The following is a 23357-nucleotide window of genomic DNA, read 5'->3' as shown; positions in this document are numbered from 1 at the left end:
AATAATAATAATAATAATAATAATAATAATAATAATAATAATAATAATAATAATGTGGAAGTTACTAACAGGTATCATCAGTAAAATGCTATACAACTAACTAGAGGATGCAAACATCATCCCCCGCCAACAGGAGGTTGCAGAAGGAAGCGTAGGGGCACAAAAGACCAGCTCCTGATAGACAAAATGGTAAAGCAGAATAGTAAGTGACAGAAAACCAACTTAAGCATGGCATGGATTGACTACAAGCAAGCCTTCGACATGATACCACACACATGGCTGATAGAATGCCTGAAAATATATAGAGCAGAGGACAACACGCTCAGCGTCCTAAAAAATACAATGCACAACTGAAATACAATACTTACAAGCAGAGGTTAACATCCGGAGAGGAATCTTCCAGGGCAACTCACTGTCCTCACGACTCTTTTTATTGTAGCCATGATTCCCATGACAAAAGTATACTGCAGAAGATGGATGTTGAGTACCAACTTAAGAAAGGAGGCAACAGAATTAACCATCTGATGTTCATGGACGACATCAAGCTGTATGGTAAGAGCATCAAGGAAATAGATACCCTAATCCAGACTGAAAGGATTGTATCTGAGGCATTAGGATGGAGTTTGGAATAGAATAATGCTCCTTTGTCAACATACAAAAAGGCACCGTGACAGGGATTGAAGGGATAAAGCTACCAGATGGGAATAGCATCAAACATATTTGAGAAAGGATACAAATACCTGAGAATAATAGGAGAGGATATAAAACACCAAGAGACAAATTTCCGTTCAAACTGCCTTTCTACCACCTTGCCATCCCACTATCTCTGATTTATTTCATCTTGTGACTGCGAGGATTTCCTCCTTGTACATCTTTTAAGAAGAAAAAAACTTAACAAAATAGAAAAAAATGCATATATAAAATTTAGGCATAACATTGGTGTAAGTAGCTGACAGTTACCTCATGCGTCAGAAGAGAGGATTTGGAACCTCTTTAAATAACGCTGGGTAGATGCTTGCAGGTTTCCAAAGACCAGGATTGGAGGGATCCTGGGGCAACAGGGGATGCATGAATGGAGTGGTGCTATTGTGCCCCGTTAAGCTCACTCCTTCGTGTAATGAATGACCATCCCTGCAACCACTACCCTGTGAGTGAGGGCTAAACTGCTAGGAGGTTGCAGAGCTTTTGTGCCTTGTTGGAGTCCCAGCCAACTAAAAACCCCAGACAAGCTTCTGTGCCATTGATTGTGGAACTTCCTACCCGTGGGGCCTGCTGGTGTGGCCATTGTGGCCTTGCCTTGGGGATTTTCGTGGTTGGAGGAGAAGCATTTGGGTTATAAAATTCTGGTTGTTCATGGTTGTTGGAAGTTTAGTAATTTAAGGGATGCTGCTGTTCACTCCTGGCAAAAAAATCATTTGCTTAGGCAAATTATGTTGCTCAGTTGGGAGCTGCAACACGTTTGGGATCATCTAACAACAGAGAGACCGTATGTTAGTGTGGCAGCAATAAAAAGTATCCTGGCGATGAACTATGGAAAACTGTCCTTGGATAAGCAGATGCGGCGACTTTGGGAGTTCTCAGCCACCCCACCCCATTTTTTCCTTTTCAACTAGTCACATTACAAAGAATACTGAATTAAAAGTGCAGATAGAAATACTGAAAACAATACACAAACAGAGATGACCCAAGAAAAGTTAAAATTGAAGCACACATGTGCAAAATGCAGTGTAAATAAGTGGTGCATAGACTACAAAGGCATGCGCATCAAAGTTAGGTAGTCTCAGTATCTGTCTCTCCTGTCAACAAGAACAGGGGATAGCTAAATTGAGGAGGGAAGCAAAAGAATTAGCTAAGGACTAAAGGAGTTGATAAAGAACAAACTCGAAGGCAAGAGAACAGAAGACAGGATGGAAAAGGAAATTGGAGACCTACAAAGAGAAGTTACAAACCTTAAGAGAGAGAAACAGGAATTGAACAACGGCATAGTAGAAAACGGAGAGAGTATAGTGGAGATTAGAAAACAATTGCTAAAGCTCAGAACAACAAATGAAACAGAAACAAGTAGTAGACAAGGCACAAAGAAAGAAGCTTACAATTATAAAAACAATGAATTTAAGAGAGCTGTTGGTAGAAGAGTGATAGCAGCTAGAAAACACGATTGTCCCCCAAAAGGAATCAATACAACAAATAGATTTGCTGTGCTCCCTGAAACAGAAGAGAAAACTATCTTAATTGGAGACTCGTTAGTAATAGATCAGGGGTTAAATTTTGTGGCCAAAAATAGAAGTAAGAGAAAAGTTAATTCCTGCCCAGGTGCAGGAGCAAAGATGATAGCCGAGCCAGTGAAAAAAAAATCAAAGTAAATAATAGAAAAGTGCAATCATAGTGCAGGGAGGAGGAAATGACTTGTTTCTAAAAGATGGAAGAACTTGCCAAACAGAAGGTCTTGTAGCAAAACTGACGAATGTTATACAGAACATCAGTGAGAAAACTGATAATGGCATTCTTATAGGACTACTGCCCAGAACCACTTCTCCCTCACAAGGCAATCGGAATCAACGACAGACTGGAGCTGATATGCCAAGAAAAAGGTGTTTGGTTTGTAAACTTTTGGGACAGATTTATAGGGAATAGGAAAGTATATAAAAGAGATGGAACTCACTTGAATTTCGAAGGAGGAAACTTCATGAAACACCTTAGTGAACTCAACATTCAAGGGAAGAAGTCAGAAAGCACCCAGAATCTGGTTAGTAATAGCACTGCAGGCAGTAAGGGAAACTAATAAAGCCACCGAGGACAAAAGAAAAGATAGAAAAATCCCTCAGAGTGGCGCAGTTTAATGGACAATCTATTCGGAACGAAGTAGATCTCTTCAAAGCATTGGTAGCAAGTGAAGAATTAGACATAATAGGTATCACAGAAACACGGATACAAGAGGCAACAAGAGACTTCGTAGGAGAGTACCAGATAGCTGCATACAAATTGTCCAAAAAAGATGGACTCAATAAAAAAAGGTGGTGTTATGTTATATGTTAGGGACCACCTCAGTCCAATAGAGTGTAAAATTACAACCATGGAAGAAGTGATTGGCATCAATATAAACAGTCTAGGGAAGAAGATAACTAATACTAGTGTATAGACCTCCCCACCAATCACAAATGTCCGATGAGGAGCTGTATGCACTACTAGGACAAGAGATAAACAATAAACTCTGCATAATAATGGGAGATTTCAATGCAGCAGTACATTGGGACACGATGACCTCCGCATCAACTGTAGAAGGAAAAAGACTTTTAGATTTTGTAAAAAATTCATTCCCCCACCAATTGGTTGACAAACCTACCAAAGGAAACAACAGAAGATAATCTAGTGTCTGACCTTTCAGTACGTGCAAATCTAGGTAAAAGCGACCATAAAATGATCTCATTTAATATTAATGTTCAACAAAAAAAAGAGAAGATATTAATGAGATTGGACTACCGTCGACAAGACCTAAAAAAGCTAAAGGTGTACGTTAAAAATCTAGAGTACGACGAGAACTCAGGCATAGATAAACACTGGGAAGCCTTTCATGAGGAATGCACAGAAAAACGTTTTAGCTGTTTACCATTAAGGCAGACACTAACAAATGGCAACCCTCAGCCTAAGTGGTTCAACAGAGAAATTAAAAATACAATAAGGGAAAGAGACAGATTGCACAAATCAATGAAACCACATCCAACACCAGTGGAAGCGAGCAGGCATAAAGAACTCTATAGATTGGTGGACAAATTAGTAAGAAATCAAAGATAAATGAGGATAAGAGAGTTGCATCAGTTTGTAAAGAAAACCCAAATTATTCTTTGCGCATGTTAATAGTAGGATACCAATAAAAAATATCATAGGTCCCCTAAGGGACAATAGAGGTAACCTGGTGAATTCAGACTTGGAAAAAACAGAGTTACTGAATAAGTTTTTTATTGGTGTATTCACAATTGAAGACACTACCTCAATACCAGAACCTGCTATTAAATATGAAGGGGCAGAACCGTTGGACAAAATAATATTTACAGAAGAGGACTTTAAAAACAAAATAGACAAACTCAACAAGTTCAAATCTCCTGGCCCGGATGGGATTCATCCAGGAGAAATTAAAGAGGCCTCAGAGGAGATAGTTCCTCACGCAAATAAACTCTACAGAAAAAGTGCTGAACAAAGAAAGGCACCAAAAGGATAGAAACTAGGTAATGTGCCCCCAGATTACCAAAAAGGTCCAAGAGAAGAGCCGGGAAATTACAAACCAATCTGTCTAACGTCTGTCGTTTGCAACATTTTTGAGTCCATAATTGCAGATCAAATTGTGGATCACATTGATAGAAACAACTTGTTAAACAGCCAGTCAAAACAGATCCTACCTATTAAACCTCTTGGAGTTTTTTCATAATATGCTTGGTATTTACGACAGTAGCAGAGAACTAGATTTACTCTACTTAGATTTCCAAAAGGCCTTTGACAAAGTCCCGCACAAGAAACTGATGACAAAAGTTAGAGCTTTAGGAATTGTAGGAGAAATAGCAGACTGGATCGAAGACTGGCTTAAACTAATAGAAAACAGAGAGTCATAATAAATGGTGAAGAATCAAAGTAGACAGATGTAACGAGAAGAGTTCATCAGGGTTCTGTCCTTGGCCCTCTCTTGTTTTTTATTTATATTAATGACATTGATGTAAGCTTAACTAGCAGGATAGCCAAATTTGCAGATGACACAAAACTAGGTGTAAATGCAGCAGAACCAGATGCAGTGGAAAGTTTAAGAAATGATCTAATGAAAATAGGAGAGTGATAAAAAAAATGACGAATGCCTTGTAACGTAGATAAGTATAAAGTGTTACAAATAGGATCAAACAACCCTCATGCCAGCTTCATGCTGCTCGAGAATTATATAAATAGTGTAGAACAAGCGGAGAACCTTGGAGTCATTATTACCAAGGACTTAAAATCCATAAAACAGTGCATAAAAGCTGAAAAGAAGGCACAGAAACTAGTGGGATACATAAAGAGGCAGTTCAAATACAGAAATAAGGAAAAGGTGCTGCAGCTCTAAACATCAATAGTTAGACCCCACCTTGAACTGGCAGTACAGTTTTGGTCACCAACACTAAGAAACGACATAAATAGGTTAGAAGGAGTAAAAGCAAGAGCCAGAAAGTTAATTCCATCCATCAAGCAAATAGGTTACCGAAGATGACTAGAGAGCCTGAACATGTATGGCTTAGAAACACGACGGTTGCGAGAACAACTAATAGAAACATTCAAAATACTGAAAGGTATAACAAAAGTAGACAGTAACCTATTTACATTAAACGAAAACCAGACAAGAAATAATGGCTGGAAACTAAAACTGAAGAGATACAACACATCCCATTGTGGGAACTTCTTTACATACAAGATATGTGGAACATGGAATAAACTGCCACCAGAAGTTGTAAACAGCAACGGTGTGGAAGAGTTTAAAAGAAAGCTAGACAAAATCATTAGGACACTGTGAATGAACAATAAAACCTGCTTCTACAGATAGTTGAGCATATGATGACTCCCCGAATGGACTTAGAAGTCTTTGAGACACCCTAATACTTATAACTCCTTGTATCTCCTTGTAACTTAGACAATACTTAAGTCAAAACTCAATGCGGGAAACATGACGAAAGCCATAAACACATGGGCACTACCAGTAATCTGATACAGCGTAGGAGTATTGGAGTGGACAAAGGCTGAACTCTGCAGCATAGGCCAGAAAACTGCGAAACATCGCAATACACAAAGCACTACACCCAAGAGCAAATACAAATAGACTGTACACAACACGAAAGGAAGGAGGGAGAGGTCTACTAAGCAAAGAGGACTGCGTCAGCATCGAGAGCAGAGCACTGGGGTAATATCTGAAAATCTGTGAAGATGAGTGGCTAAGAAGTGCATGGGAAGGACTCAAAAGGAGGAAGACCCAGAAATATACAGACAGGAGGGTGAGTGGCACAAGATCAGGCCTTAACAACCAGATATGTCCAAAGAACAATAGATGGAGATAACATCTCACCCATATGCAGGAAGTGCAATATGAAAGATGAGACCATAGATAACATTGCAAGCAAATGTCTAGCACTTGCACTGAGCCAGTACAAAAAGAGACATGATTTAGTAGCAAAAGCCCTCCACTGGAGCTTGTGCAAGAAACATAAGCTAGCTTGCAGTAATAAGTGGTACGAACACCAACCTGAGGGAATGATAGAAAACGATCAGGCAAAGATCCTCTGGGACTATCGTATCAGAAAGATAGGGGGATGTGTGCCAATAGACCAGAATTGATGCTGATTGACAATATCAAGAAGTATCACTCATTGATGTCGCAATAACATGGAACACAAGAGTAGGTAAGAAAGAAAGAAAAAAAATTGATAAGTATCAAGACCTGAAAATAGTGGTAAGAAGGATATAGGAAATTATACCCAAAATAAAATGAACACTAAGAATAATCCCAAGATCCCTGTAAAGGAAGTTGGAAAAACTAGATACCGAAGTAGCTCCAGGACTCATGCAAAAGAGTGTGCTCCTAGAAACAGCGTACATGGAGAGACAAATGATGGACTCCTATGGAGGCAGGATGCAACCAGGAACTCCACACCATAAATACCACCAAGTCGAACAGGATACCTCAGTTAGACAAATAATAATAATAATAACTAACTCGCATGATACAGCCATCATTTTCAACAGGATATGTTAAAGAGAGAGTCTACCTCCTGCTAATAATAATTAAGTTTTCGTCATGTATGATCAGAGATAAATTGCCAATAAATCCAAGGTACAATAATATTGATGAAATAGCTAAATAAATAAATACAAAAAAGAATAAAAGGAGAAAAAGGAAAATGCATTTAAATTCACCAGAGCGTCACAGTGAAAAAGCATAAAAAAGGAATGAATAAATGGCAAAGGTGAGAAGAATGAAAGGAAAAAAGACGACCCAGTCATGTTTAATTTCCCCGAAAATCATGGCGACGTCGCCTATGAAAATGGGAAAAAGAGAGGAAAACCGTAAGATGGGAACAAAGTAAAACTGGGAAAAGATAAAAAAGAGTCAGTAAAAAATGGGAATAAGTAAACAAGGAAAAAAGTAAAAATGGGAAAAAGTAAACACGTCAAAAAGTACAAATGGGAAACAAAGTTTTTACATTTTTCCCATGTGAGAAAAAAGCAAAAATGGAAAAAATTACAATTGGAAAAGTAACAAAGAGAAAAGTAAAATGGTAAAATGTACAATGGGAAAAGTACACAAGGAAAAAAGTACACAGTGGAATAAGTAAAAAAGGAAAAAGTAAAAAAGGGCAAAAAATGAACAAGAAAAAAGTAAACACGGGGAAAGTAAACTTGGGAAAAATGTAAAGACGGGAAAAAATATAAATGGAAAAAATAAAAATTAGAAAAAGAACAATGGGAAAAAGTAACAAGGAAAAATGAACGCAGTGGAATAAGTAAACAAGAAAAAACGCAAAAAATGGAAAATGTAAATAATGGCAAATAGTAATCATGGGAAAAAAGTACACATGGGAAAAATGTAAAAATGGGGGAAAAAGTAAACAACGAAAAAAGTAAAAATGGGAAAGAGTCAACAAGGAAAGAAGTAAAAAATGATAAAAAGTAGACAAGGAAAAATGTTTAAAAATGGTGGAAAGAGTCAACAAGGAAAGAAGTAAAAATCGTAAAAAGTGAACAAGGAAATGGATAAAAAATGGGAAAAAGTCAAATCGGGATAAAAGTAAAAAGGAAAAAGTAAACTGGGAAAAGAGAACAAATGGGGAAATGGTAAAAATAGCTAAAAAAGATGAGAAGCAAAACCAAAAAAGATAAAAGATATAAATGAAAAAATGCGCAAAGAATTGCTGTAGTCAGCACTCCCTAGAAATTTCATTTTGTGCCAAAAACTGTAAAAGGACCGTAGACAAGGGGTGTGGGGTTGGGGGGGGGTGTTACAGAATAGGTCCATTTCAGACAGGACGGTTATTTATTTACTTGGGGGGAGGGGGCAGGGGGAAGGGAAGAGCGGGAGGGGGGAGGGGGACGGGGAGGGGCTAGCTTTCAAATCGGAATTACGGGACCTTTTAGCCTAAATTGGTATTGAATGGTTAGTAGACTCTCTGTCTCTCTGTCTCTCTGTCTCTCTGTCTCTGTCTCTCTTTCTGTCTCTCTGTCTCTCTCTCTCAGCTATTTGATTATTTCATTGCTTGTGAAACCAATGCAGCATTGTATATTACTTTAAAGGGATTTCTCTCTCTCTCTCTCTCTCTCTCTCTCTCTCTCTCTCTCTCTCTTTTAGCAATTGGACTATCCTACTACTCTTGAAGATAATGTAGCATCAATCCTTCTCTCTCTCTCTCTCTCTCTCTCTCTCTCTCTCTCTCTCAATCTTTGTTAGCAAAGCCATTGACCAACAATCCTTCCTACTCTCCTTTCTCTCTCTCTCTCTCTCTCTCTCTCTCTCTCTCTCTTCAGCAAAGCAATTGACCAATAATCCCTCCCCTTCTCCTCTGTTTCATCCACTCTCTCTCTCTCTCTCTCTAACTTCGTTAGCAAAGCCACTGACAAAAATCGGGGAAGGAGGACTTAACAGCTAGGAAGACCAGCAGTCATACTCCCCGCCAACCCCCCTTTCCTACGGGTCGATGCCAGTAACTGTCGCGTGTGGCCTTAACCGAGAGAGAGAGAGAGAGAGAGAGAGAGAGAGAGAGAGAGAGAGAGAATATGTCCTTCCTCCTCACACGAGTTAACAAGTTACAATTTCCCCCAAAAACGTCATTTAAGCTACATTATACATTGGCTGGTGGTAAAAACCGTTGTTTGTTGTCAGCTGTTAGAACTCTTGATGCCTTGCAGATTCAGCAGTGGCTATTTTCATCATTCCAGGAGGAGTTCTTTGCATTATACCAGCAGGGGCTGTTTACATTATTCCAGCAGGGACATTTTGCATCGTTCCAACAGGCGCTGTTTGCATCATTCCAGCAGGGGCATTTTTTCATGATTCCACCAGGGGCATTTTGCATCATTCCAGCAGGGGCATTTTGCATCATTACAGCACAGGCTGTTTGCATCATTCCAGTATAGGCTGTTTGCATCATTCCAGCAGGGGCATTTTTTCATGATTCCACCAAGGGCGTTTTGCATCATTCCAGCAGAGGCGGATTGTCTCATTCCAGCAGGGGCTGTTTGCATAATTCCAGCAGGGGCTGTTTGCATCATTCCAGCAGGGACTGTTTACATCATTCCAGCAGGGGTTGTTTGCATCATTCCAGCAGGGGCATTTTTTCATGATTCTACCAGAGGCATTTTGCATCATTCCTGCAGGGGCTGTTTGCATCATTCCAGCAGTGGCATTTTTGCATTATTCCAGCAAGGGCTGTTTGCATCATTCCAGCAAGGGTTGTTTGCATCATTCCAGCATGGGCAGTTTGCATCATTCCAGCAGGGGCATTTTTTCAAGATTCCACCAGAGGCATTTTGCATCATTCCTGCAGGGGCTGTTTGCATCATTCCAGCAGTGGCATTTTTGCATTATTCCAGGAAAGCCATTTTTGCATCATTCCAGCAGGGGCATTTTTGCATCATTCCAGCAGGGGAATTTTGCATCATTCCAGCATGGGCTTTTTGCATCATTCCAGCAAGGGCTGTTTGCATCATTCCAGCAAGGGTTGTTTGCATCATTCCAGCAGGGGCTGTTTGCATCATTCCAGCAAGGGTTGTTTGCATCATTCCAGCATGGGCAGTTTGCATCATTCCAGCAGGGTTTGTTTGCATCATTCCAGCAAGGGTTGGTTTTTGTTCCAGGCATCATTCCAGCATGGGCAGTTTGCATCATTCCAGCAGGGTTTGTTTGCATCATTCCAGCAGGGGCTTTTTGCATCATTCCAGCAAGGGCTGTTTGCATCATTCCAGCATGGGCTGTTTGCATCATTCTAGCAGAGGTCGTTTGCATCATACCAACAGGGGCTGTTTGCACCATTCCACCAGTAGCTATTTGCATCATTCTGGCAGAGGCTATTTGCATAATTCCAGTTAGGGCTGTTGTATCATTCCAGCAGGGACTATTTGCATCGTTTATGCAGTGCTTTTTACATCTTACCAGCAAGGGCTTTTGTATCATTTCAGCAGGGGTTATTTGCATTGTTCCAGCAGGGATTGTTTGCAACATTCCAGGAGAGGCTGTCTGTATCATACCAGCAGGGGCTGTTTACGTCATATATTATTAAAGGAGTTTTGCTTAATAATAATAATAATAATAATAATAATAATAATAATAATAATAATAATAATAATTATCATCATCATCATCATCATAATGTCATTGTGATGATGATGATGATTATTATTATTATTATTATTATTATTATTATTATTATTATTATTATTATTATTATTATTATTATTATTATTATTAAGCAAAATCTCTGTTAAGCAAAATTCCTTCAATAATCTTAGTCGGTGTTTGTGCGGGTTTATTTTTTCCGCTTGTGCGCCTTGTGTTTGTATGTTTTTGTGCTTCTGTGTTTGTGTCTGGTGTTTGTACGCTTTTGCCTGCGTCTGTTTTAACCATTTGTGTGTCTGTATTTGAACACGTTTGTTTCTGTTTCTGTTTTGTCCGTTTTTGTGTTTGCCTTTTCAGGCATTTGGTTGTGTTTGTACATTTGGTTTGTTCTTTTGTGTCTGAATACTTGGACACTAACTATTCACTAAACCCTAAAGACTCACTAAACATTCACTGAATACTTACACAATAAACATCCCACAACATTCACAAAACATTCACTAAACCCCAAACACTCAGTAAACATTCACGAAACCCTACACTAAACATTCACTACAGAATTGCTCATAAACATTTACTGAACGCTCACTCACTAAACCTTAAAAATTCGCTCAACACTTACTCATTAAACATTAACGATGAAAAAGTTCAAAATCGCACGAATCCCCTGTACAATTTGCGGGTTACCAGACCTTAACAGATGGTAGCAGGTCTTTGCAGTGCCGACCTGGTGGAAGACCACCGAACTACACAGTATTGGTATAGAGATCGCAACTCCAGGTATACACCCTCTATGGTTTCTGCGCACTTCTGGATCCAGAAAGACCAAAGATACATAAACCTCCGGTTACTTTCCGACAGGATATTTGTGGGAGAGGAGACGCGGACCATTGAAGAATGGTCCCTGGAGGTCTCAAACTGAAGGGGGTGGATAAGAAAATGTAAAACTTCCTTTCACGAACTTCCTGTTGTTTATATGCAAATGAAGAAGAAGAAGAAGAGATTTAGCGTTGTCTTAGGCAGGACACGACAGCATGAAGAATAATTTGCAGGATAACTTTTGAATAATTTCTTGCTATTTTGACTCTTAAATTCTGAGAATTTTGTAAGAGGCATCCTAATCGATTTTCTAGGCCAGAGTAGAATGGCAGAAGGAATGGAGAAGGATTTTGTCATAAAAATAACGTGGAAATCTAGAGGCAGGTAGTGAATGCCAAAATTAATTTCCAAATAGTTATTTAAAATTTTTTGTTCTATTTCGACTTCCTAAAGGTCAGTTGTAAAAGTCTGGCTTTCATATCTTTCCTGTGCGTTGTCTTGCACCAATCTCCTCTTATCTGTAGCCTCCATACTTTATCTATTTTTTTTTCTCTGTCAAAATAATAAAAAAAATAACCAGAAGGATAATATTCTTGGTTTCACATCTCCTGATGATACGGAGAGTTCCTTGCAAGAACCATCCACCCGTTAAATTGTATACGCCAAGTCTGTGCCTTTCCATAGCACTACACCTCTCTCCCCACTCCCCATCTCCCTAACCCTTCCCCTCCCTCCCGTTCCCCTTTCCCCTTCCTCCCTAAAAAGAGAAAAATACAAAAGGTAAAGTTAAATTAAGTCAGAATAAAGCTACCATGAAGATAAAGCGTGAGATGCAAGTTCACGGAGTCTGTCGTATTTATGTACAAAGTTTCGAACGGAAAAAAGGGAAGTGTTGGGTAAAGGGGGAGGGGAAAGGGGATGATGGCTGGGTAAGGGGGAAGGGGGAGGATAGAGGTAGCGGGGGCGAGATGGGGGTGAGAGGTTTGGGGGCGGGGCCTAGATGCTTACTTAGACTTTCAAAGTAATCTCAAAGGTTCAGATGCTGATGCCACTTTTAATGGCTTTTGATAGCGCATCGATAGTCTCCGCCCCCGACCCCGCCCCCCCCCCCCCCCCCCCCCCGCCCCCCCCCCCCCCCCCCCCCACCCCCCCCCCCCGCGCCTCTCTCTCTCTCTCTCTCTCTCTCTCTCTCTCTCTCGTTCGTTTTACAAAATTGTTAGTCGTAATAGACATTTTTAATGTATGTGGAAACATTTATCATTCAAGATATAAAAAAAGCTTATGAGAATTTATCAAACTGTTAGTGTAGTAACTTTGGAAATTCTCTTAATAGAAATCTGCCTTATTGTTCCCTTGATAAGTTCTCTCTCTCTCTCTCTCTCTCTCTCTCTCTCTCTCTCTCTAGGGTTGTCCTTCGTGTTACTTCTTAATAGACAGTTTTTTTTTATGTAAAAAATAATTAACAAATTATGAATGCATGAAATATTCACATATATCACACAATACTAACGTGTTCTAAGAGTTTAAACTAGTTTAACATCGGTTTAGATTGGTTTAAGGTCATTAGTGCTGTAGAGGGGTTTAAACTGGTTTAAGATCTTTTTAATTCATTTGGTGGCAGCGTTGTCTCGTTTGCTTCATTACCTTGGACTCAATGAATCAATATTTTGGGTTATGATCATTGAAATTCTTCAGTTCATAACAGCAAGTGAAAGAATTATTTTGACAAAAGTCTGAGGCTGCCATTAGAGCAATGAAAGAGGAGGAGATACCAATAATTGGAGCTGATATGAATGGCAGGGTGGGACAGAGAAGAGATGGCTGTGACGAAGTATGTACAAGGTGGCTGTGGGTATGGAGTTGCAAATGAAGAAGATGGCGATTATATATTGGTGATGGCTCGGATTTTTGAATTAGCATGCATGAACACGTGGTTTCAAAAGTTGGAGAAGCACTTGATAACTTATGAAAGTGGAGGAATGCAAAACCAAATAGATTACATCCCGGGTAGAGGGACTGACAAAATTAATGTGATGAACTGTAAAGTGATCCTGGGAGAAGCAGGTACTAAACTACTTAGGTTGGCGGTGATGGATTTGAAAATGAGAGGTAGGAAACCCAAAAAGAGAAAGAGGAGATCTAGAATTAAGATCTGGGACCTTAAAGGAGAAAAGGAGGATCAATGTAGGAGGACTGTGACAGAGAGATGGCTGGAGAGGGGGAATAGAATTTGGACAGGGTAACAGAGTGAAAAATATCTCCGCAGACATGAGGGAAATATGTGTGGGGGAAACAGAGGAACAGGAGCTGGTGGGAAGAACCAGCGGGCACGGAGCGTCGAGAGGAGAAAAGTGGCGGTGAATGGCGAGGTGCAAGAATCAACTAAAAGAAAATCAAAACCATTTAAGGACTGGAAAGTAAGGTAAGCACGGGGTGCAGAGTAATGGGGCAGAGAAGAGGAGGAGATGCAAGAAGGAGGGTAGGCATGGTTATTGGAAGGGAGGCAGAGCACTTGAATGAGAGACCAGAAGCAAGAGAAGGAGAAAACGATATCTATAAGATTTCAAAATTGAGGAAAAGGCAGAGACAGGATTTGTGTAAACTGGGTGTCATGAAGAATAGAGGTGGAAATATATTGTAAAGGGATGAATATATTAAGAAGAAATGGAGAGAGTATTTTGAACAACTTTTAAATACTGAAAATGAGAGAGAGGAGATGGGGGAAGCACAGAGGGTGGAGGTACCAGTGATGGAGATACAGGATACAGATGTGAACAGAGCATTAAGTAAAGTGAAGACTGGTAAAGCTCCAGGTCACTCGGAGTTCCAAATTGAAATTATCAATTACTAGGTACAGAGGTGGAGAAATGGATGCTGGATTTATTAAAAGCTAAGAGGAAGAAATGCCAAGGGACTGGGAGGAGAGTCTGATGGTATATAGTATACACAAGCAGAAGTGAGATGTCATGGATTGTGGTAACTACAGGAGAATTAAACTAACAGAGCATAGATTGAAAGTTTTAGTGATGGTGCTGGATGAGAGATTAAGAGAGACTGTAAAGATCATGAAACAGCAGTATGGATTCATAAGAGAAAGAGGGACTTTAGGTGCCATCCTCATAGTAGGAAAGCTACAGTAAAAGAGGTTAGAGGGAAAGAAAGCAGGAGCTCTTTGTGTATTTATAGACCTAGAGAAAGCATACGATAGAATCCCAAGAGAAGTGATGTTTCGGTGTTTGAGGAAGAAGAAAGTCCCAGAAAAGTTGGTTAGGCTGGTCGAGATGATATATCAAAGAACGAGCACAAAAGTAATAACAGCGGTTGGGGAAACAGAAAACTTTGAAGTTAGTGTTGGATTACATCAGAGGTCAGCATTAAGCCCATTTTTTTCTGTTGGTCATGGATGTGTTAAGTGTTAAGTGAAGAGATCAGGAATGAAGAGCCGTGGGAATTGTTGTACGCCGATGATCTGGTGATTACTGCTGAAAATGAGGAGGACCTACAGAGAAGGGTTGGAGAAAGGCAGGAGTCTTTAAAGAGGGGTGGCATAAGAGTGAATGTGAATAAAACAGAGGTTTTGGTGAGCAGTAGGGAAGATAAGAGACATAATAGCAATACAAGAAAGAAGAGGCTCGATTATAACACAGATGGAAAAGTTTAGATACTTAGGATCTACTTTAAGCCAAGAGGGAGGATGTGAGGCTGAAGTTGTCAATAGGATAAAAGCTGCGTGGGGGAAATGGAAAGAGATAGCTGGATTACTATGTGATAAGAAAATGCCAATCAAGCTAAAAGTCAAGATCTATAGCACAATGATAAGACCAGTGTTAATGTATGGATCGGAAACTTGGTCTCTATGAAGACACAAGGAAGTAAAGCTTGAGAGAACAGAGATGAGAATACTGAGGTGGACTATGGGAATATCGTTGCTTGAGAGATTGGAAAATGCTGAAATAAGAGAAGGGGAAGGCTTAGTAAAGATTACAGAGGTGACAAGAGAGTCACGATTGAGATGGCATGGGCATGTGTTGAGGATGGATAACGAGGAGGGAGTGAAGAGGGCTTGGGAGGAACATGTTAGAGGAAGAAGATCGAGAGGGAGACAGAGAATCGCCATTGGTAGTACAAAAAGGCTTCTCCGTTGGTTAAAATTTCTACAATGCAGGATATTTAATTGCTGAAATGCAGTTTCTGATAGCTAAAATGCATGGTTTCTAATAGCTACGATGAATTGCTTCTAATAGCTACTCTGTATGGTTTCTAATAGTGACGATGCCAGGGTTCCAGCGCATTCAACATCTGGGTTCACATACCTGCCTTGCATTGGCTCTCATAACTGCAGTACATGGTGATTAATAGCTGCAATGAATGGCAAAAAATAGCTGCATTGCATGGCGTAAAATACCTCCAATGCATGGCGTCCAATAGCTGCTTTGTATAGCGTCTAGCAGTAGCAATGCATAGCAACAAGTAATGCATAGCGATCTACAGTTGCAATGCAGTTTATAACAGATCAAATAAGTTAAAATAATCCTCATAAAATTCGCACTATTTAACACATGCATTACCCGGATGCAAACAACCTCAGCTGGAACGATGCAAACAGCCCAGCTGGAATGATGCAAACAGCCTCTACTGGAATGATGCAAATGGTCCTTGCTAGAATTATGCAAAAAAACCTGCTGGTATGATGCAAAAAACCCTGCTGGAATGATGCAAACAACACCTACTGGAATGAAGCAAATAGCCCTTTATAGAATGATGCAAATGGCCACTGCTGGAATGATGTAAACAGCCCCTGCTGGTATGATGCAAACAGCCCACGCTGGAATTATGCAAATAGCCCCTGGTGGTATGTAAAAAGCCCTGCTTGAATTATCCAAACAGCCCCTGCTGGAATGATGTAAAAAAAAAAACCTGCTAGAATGATTCAAATAGCTACTGATGGAATGATGCTAACCACTCCTGCTGGAATGATGAAACAGCCCCTGCTGGAATGATGCAAAAATGCCCCTGCTGGAATTATGCAAACAGCCCATGCTGGAATGATGCTAACAATTCCTGCTGGAATGATGCAAACACCCTCTGCTGGAATGATGCAAAATGCCCTTGCTGGAATGATGTCTAAATGCCGCTGCTGGAATTATGCATAAAAACCCCTGCTGGAATGATGCAAAAATGCCCCTGCTGGAATGATGCAAAATGCCTGTGCTGGAATCATGCAAAAATGCCCCCTGCTGGAATGATGCAAAATGCCACTGCTGGAATGATGCAAAAACCCTCTGCTTGAATGATGCAAACAGCCTCTGCTGGAATGATGCCAAAATTCCGCTGCTGGAATGATGCAAACAGCCTCTGCTGAAATGATGGAAAATGCCCCTGCTGGAATGATGCAAAAAAGCCCCTGCTAGAAAGATGCAAAAATGCCCCTGTTGGAATTATGCAAACAGCCTCTGCTGGAATGATGCAAAATGCCCCTGCTGGAATGATGTAAAAACCCTCTGCTGGAATAATGCAAACAGCCTGTGCTGGAATAATGCAAAAATGCCTCCGCTGGAATGATGCAAAATGCCCCTGCTGGAATGATGCATAAATGCCCTTGTTGGAATGATGCAAAAACCCTCTGCTGGAATGATGCAAACAGCCTGTGCTGTAATGATGCAAAAATGCCCCTTCTGGAATGATGCAAACAACTCCTGCTGGAATGATGCAAACAACCCCTGCTGGAATGATGCAAACAGTCCCTGCTGGAATGATGCAAACAACTCCTGCTGGAATGATATAAACATCCCCTGCTGGAATAATGCAAAATTCCCATGCTGGAAGGATGCAAACAAACTCTGCTGGAATGATGCAAAAAACCTCTGCTGGAATGATGCAAAATGCCCCTGCTAGAATGATGCAAACAGCCTGTACTGGAATGATGCAAAATGCCCCTGCTGGAATGATGCAAAAAAGCCCCTGCTGGATTGATGCAAACAGCCTGTGCTGGAATAAATGCAAAAATTCATGCGGAAAAGGATGCCAACCAAACTTCTTGCTGGAATGCAATGCAAAAACATCTGCCCTGAAAATGGAAGCAAAAATGCCCCTGCTAGAAAATGGATGCAAACAGCCCTGTAACTGGAAAATGGAATGCAAAAATGCCCCTCCCCGCTGGAATGATGCAAACAGCCTCCTTGCTGGAATGATGCAAAAACAGCTGTGCGGAATTATGCATAAATGCCCTGTGGAATGATGCAAAAAAGCAGGCCTTCCTGCTGGAAAAAAAATGGAATGGCAAACCACCCTGCAAACAGCCCTTTGGCTGGAATGATGCATAAAACAAAACCTGCTGGAATGAAAAAATGCAGCAAAGCCTCTGCTGAATGATGCAAACAAAAAAAACTGATGATGATGGCAAAATTCCCCTGCTGGAAATATGCATGCATTGCTGGAAATTGATAGTCAAATCTTTGCTGAAAAAAAAAGTTTCTGATGCAAAACGAGCTCCTGAAATGAATGAACAAAACCATACTGGAATGATGCAAAATGCCCCTGCTGGAATGATGCAAACAGCCCCTGCTGGAATTATACAAAATTCCCCTGCTGGAATGATGCAACAACCCCTGCTGGAATAATGCAAACAACCTCTGCTGGAATGATGCAAAATTCCCCTGCTGAAATGATGCAAAATGCCCCTGCTGGAATGATGCAAACAGCCTCTACCCCTATTGGAATGATGCAAACAGCCCCTGTTGGAACGATGCAAAATGTCCCTACTGGAATAATGTGAACAGCCCCTGCTGGTATAATGCAAAGAACTCCTCCTGGAATGATGAAAACAGCCACTGCTGAATCTGCAAGGCATCAAGAGTTCTAACAGCTGACAACAAACAACGGTTTTTACCGCCAGCCAATGTATAATGTAGCTTAATGACGTTTTTGGGGGAAATTATAACTTGTTAACTCGTGTGAGGAGGAAGGACATATTCTCTCTCTCTCTCTCTCTCTCTCTCTCTCTCTCTCTCTCTCTCTCTCTCTCTCTCTCTCTCGGTTAAGGCCACACGCGACAGTTACTGGCATCGACCCATAGGAAAGGGGGGTTGGCGGGGAGTATGACTGCTGGTCTTCCTAGCTGTTAAGTCCTCCTTCCCCGATTTTTGTCAGTGGCTTTGCTAACGAAGTTAGAGAGAGAGAGAGAGAGTGGATGAAACAGAGGAGAAGGGGAGGGATTATTGGTCAATTGCTTTGATGGAGAGAGAGAGAGAGAGAGAGAGAGAGAGAGAGAGAGAGAGAGAGAGAGAGAAATCCCTTTAAAGTAATATACAATGCTGCGTTGGTTTCAGAAGCAATGAAATAATCAAATAGCTGAGAGAGAGACAGACAGAGAGACAGAGACAAAGAGAGACAGAGAGACAGAGAGTCTACTAACCATTCAATACCAATTTAGGCTAAAAGGTCCCGTAATTCCGATTTGAAAGCTAGCCCCTCCCCGTCCCCCTCCCCCCTCCCGCTCTTCCCTTCCCCCTGCCCCCTCCCCCCAAGTAAATAAATAACCTTCCTGTCTGAAATGGACCTATTCTGTAACACCCCCCTAAACCCCCACCCCTTGTCTACGGTCCTTTTACAGTTTTTGGCACAAAATGAAATTTCTAGGGAGTGCTGACTACAGCAATTCTTTGCTCATTTTTTCATTTATATCTTTTATCTTTTTTGGTTTTGCTTCTCATCTTTTTTAGCTATTTTTACCATTTCCCCATTTGTTCTCTTTTCCCAGTCTACTTTTTCCTTTTTACTTTTATCCCGATTTGACTTTTTCCCATTTTTTATCCATTTCCTTGTTCACTTTTTACGATTTTTACTTCTTTCCTTGTTGACTCTTTCCACCATTTTTAAAAAATTTTCCTTGTCTACGTTTTATAATTGTTACTCCTTTCTTTGTTGATTTTTTGCCCCATTTTTACATTTTTCCCATGATTACTTTTTGCCAGTATTTACTTTTACATTTTCTTATTTTCTTCCTCGTCTACTTATTCCAGTGCGTTCATTTTTCCTTGTTACTTTTCCCCATTTTTATTTTTTCCCATTTTTACTTTTTTCCTTGTTTACCTTTTCCCATTGTATTTTCTCCATTTTGTCCACTCTTTACATTTTTCCCAAGTCTACTTTCCCCGTGTTTACTCTTTTCTTGTTCACTTTTTGCCATTTTTTACTTTTTCCTTTTTTACTTATTCCACTTTGTACTTTTTTCCTTGTGTACTTTTCCCATTGTACATTTTACCATTTTTACTTTTCTCTTTGTTGTTTTTCCAATTGTAATTTTTTCCATTCTTGCTTTTTTACCACATGGGAAAAATGTAAAAACTTTATTTCCCATTTGTACGTTTTGACGTGTTTACTTTTTCCCATTTTTACTTTTTTCCTTGTTTACTTATTCCCATTTTTTACTGACTCCTTTTTATCTTTTCCCAGTTTTACTTTGTTCCCATCTTACGGTTTTCCTCTCTTTTTCCCATTTTCATAGGCGACGTCGCCATGATTTTCGGGGAAATTAAACATGACTGGGTCGTCTTTTTTCCTTTCATTCTTCTCACCTTTGCCATTTATTCATTCCTTTTTTATGCTTTTTCACTGTGACGCTCTGGTGAATTTAAATGCATTTTCCTTTTTCTCCTTTTATTCTTTTTTGTATTTATTTATTTAGCTATTTCATCAATATTATTGTACCTTGGATTTATTGGAAATTTATCTCTGATCATACATGACGAAAACTTTATTATTATTAGCAGGAGGTAGACTCTCTCTTTAACATATCCTGTTGAAAATGATGGCTGTATCATGCGAGTTAGTTATTATTATTATTATTTGTCTAACTGAGGTATCCTGTTCGACTTGGTGGTATTTATGGTGTGGAGTTCCTGGTTGCATCCTGCCTCCATAGGAGTCCATCATTTGTCTCTCCATGTACGCTGTTTCTAGGAGCACACTCTTTTGCATGAGTCCTGGAGCTACTTCGGTATCTAGTTTTTCCAACTTCCTTTACAGGGATCTTGGGATTATTCTTAGTGTTCATTTTATTTTGGGTATAATTTCCTATATCCTTCTTACCACTATTTTCAGGTCTTGATACTTATCAATTTTTTTTCTTTCTTTCTTACCTACTCTTGTGTTCCATGTTATTGCGACATCAACGAGTGATACTTCTTGATATTGTCAATCAGCATCAATTCTGGTCTATTGGCACACATCCCCCTATCTTTCTGATACGATAGTCCCAGAGGATCTTTGCCTGATCGTTTTCTATCATTCCCTCAGGTTGGTGTTCGTACCACTTATTACTGCAAGCTAGCTTATGTTTCTTGCACAAGCTCCAGTGGAGGGCTTTTGCTACTAAATCATGTCTCTTTTTGTACTGGCTCAGTGCAAGTGCTAGACATTTGCTTGCAATGTTATCTATGGTCTCATCTTTCATATTGCACTTCCTGCATATGGGTGAGATGTTATCTCCATCTATTGTTCTTTGGACATATCTGGTTGTTAAGGCCTGATCTTGTGCCACTCACCCTCCTGTCTGTATATTTCTGGGTCTTCCTCCTTTTGAGTCCTTCCCATGCACTTCTTAGCCACTCATCTTCACAGATTTTCAGATATTACCCCAGTGCTCTGCTCTCGATGCTGACGCAGCCCTCTTTGCTTAGTAGACCTCTCCCTCCTTCCTTTTGTGTTGCGTTGGCTCACCCAAGAATCTACCTTAAGTGAACCAGCTATAGTCGGTATCTTTTGCCAGCCTAGGCCACGCTCCCTTTACACCAGGGCTGTGCGTTGTTACTGTGTTGACACTCCTAGTGTAAAGGGGGCGTGCAATAGGCGGGCAAGAGATGCCGACTATAGCAAAGACCAGCCAGCTTTGCAGGTAAGCCCCGCCTACTGATTACGTCACGACCATTCCTTGAACCTGATTGGTTGGAAATAATTTCGAAAAGTTGGTTAATCTGTGGTTCTTCTCATCTTCATTTATTTTGCAATGGTTGTTTTACCCAACTAAAATACGTTGTGCTGATTATCAAAGTGAAACTTTGTATTATCCCCTGAAATGAAATCATAATACACATCTCCCTAAAAATGATGAAAAACTGGGAAATATGAATAAAGTGTTCTGCGTTGTTGCAATGTTGTGTCGTAAATGGGAATATCTGCGTTCGAATCGGTGCACTTGAAGCACTAGACACTGGTCATTGCCGTCTGATACTGTCAAGCGTGTTCAGCATTCTAAATTTAAACACAAAGACTTTCTCAAAGCTGTGCAGATTGGTATTTCATATTGATTTCAGGAAATTTTACTGCATTTGCGTAGTCTTAAAATCGACTTCATTGGAATCGTTTATACAGTCGGAGGAATGACAAGCAGTGACTGCACTTTATAAAACCAGAAGATACCTTTTTTTTAAATATAAATGTTACAGTATGATAGGCTGTACAATTCATATTGCTGTGAATTTTCTTAAGGACATTAACTCCTTTCGAAATAACAGGATCATAAAAAATGACGTAGACCTATAAGGTCCTGTCTTTTTGTCGGTTTACGCAGCTTATGACGTTTGGATTATAGGCCTATCTTATATACATCCGTTTTATTGTGGTTCTTGTTGTGGTTATTCTTGTTTTTGTTGCTGCTGTTATGGTGCAAGTAGTGTCTTCGAAAATTTTTTATATGGTATCCTAACATTGCAGAATAAACATAGACCTATTCATTAAGTACTGGTGTTAAGAATTATCTGCCTACTCTTGTTAACTGAAATTTAGTCATTTGTTTTAATTAAAAGTAATCGAGATCTTTACTAATATAGTCTGCTCTAGAATATTCTCCTAACAAGAGAGAGAGAGAGAGAGAGAGAGAGAGAGAGAGAGAGAGAGAGAGAGAGAGAGACTGATTTTACAAGAATACCCCGAAACCAAGTGATTCATGGGCTACTCGTAGACTGGTTTGGATCATCTCATGCATAACTTTTCAGCAATCATATAGTTTTTCTAATTTGTTAAGTATGTTATGATGCCTTTCTAAATTAGCCTTCATTTTCATAGAAATGCTACAGCAGAATTATATTTACTCGTCAGGGTAATATAATTTGTTATCCCTTTAGTAAATATATTTTCAAAATAGTTCATTGAAAGCAGTTTGATAGTTGTGTGTAAGGCTGAGACAGTCCTAAGATTTGGCCATCCATGCAGATATGTGTATGTGCTCTTGCGTATACGTGTACACTCCACTTTAAGCAGATACATTATATATCGTGGCGTTGAAACTACTATATCAATTAAAAGCTACTCTGTTTCCAACAGATACAGATGGAAGACTATTTGAAATAAGAAATTGAAGTGTAGGCTCATGCCATGTCATTGTCTCAGCATATAAGAATTTTATGAGTAGGCATATGTCTTGACATTGGTTCAAAAATATAAGAATTTGACTTGTAGGTCTATGCCCTTTCATTGCCTCAAAATATAAGAATTTGATGTGTGGGCCTATGCCTAGCAATTGCCTCAAAATAGAAATTGACGTGTAGGCCTAATCTCTCAATGATGTTAACATGATGATGAATGTATTTATAAAGAGATGGTTATTAATCGAAATATCTATTAGTGTTAATGTCAAGGCCTAAAGAACACTTTTTTTAACTGGCTTAAATTATTTCCTTGAAAGTCTTTCTGCTCACTTTAGGTGTAGCCTATAAGGTAACCTTAAGTGCAAGAATGTGTAAATAACGTCATATGCTTTCTGGCCAGAAATTGTTAACATAGAAATGTCAATGCTAAGTGCAATGTATTTATAGTAAGTGACGAAATCTAACACACCTAGGCCTAGGAACAAAATCTTGGCTTTAACAAAAGAAAAATTGCATAGGCGAATATTTGCTGGTAAGTTATAATTTTTGAAGTGGTTAAGAAATATAACAAAGGTTATTTTTATGAAAACCAAATATTCCTCTAACAAATATGACGTAAATTATTTCAAGATAATCTAATTTGCGCTACTCATTGTAGACTTATGCTACACCAGGTGGTTCATGTTGCACCGCCGCTCTAATGGTTGCGCCACACAGGTTGTGTTCACCCGTTGATATCAGAGGATGCAGTTTACGTTTGTATTTACTTATTCAATTTTTTTTCATCGATGAGTCATAAACACAATCAAATAGGACTATTTCAAATGTTATAGTTGTAT

The sequence above is a fragment of the Macrobrachium nipponense genome, chromosome 12, assembly GCF_015104395.2.
Source record: "Macrobrachium nipponense isolate FS-2020 chromosome 12, ASM1510439v2, whole genome shotgun sequence".
In the NCBI taxonomy this organism is placed as follows: domain Eukaryota; kingdom Metazoa; phylum Arthropoda; class Malacostraca; order Decapoda; family Palaemonidae; genus Macrobrachium; species Macrobrachium nipponense.
The sequence above is the reverse complement of the archived record's forward strand: the minus strand, read 5'-3'. Positions refer to the sequence as shown.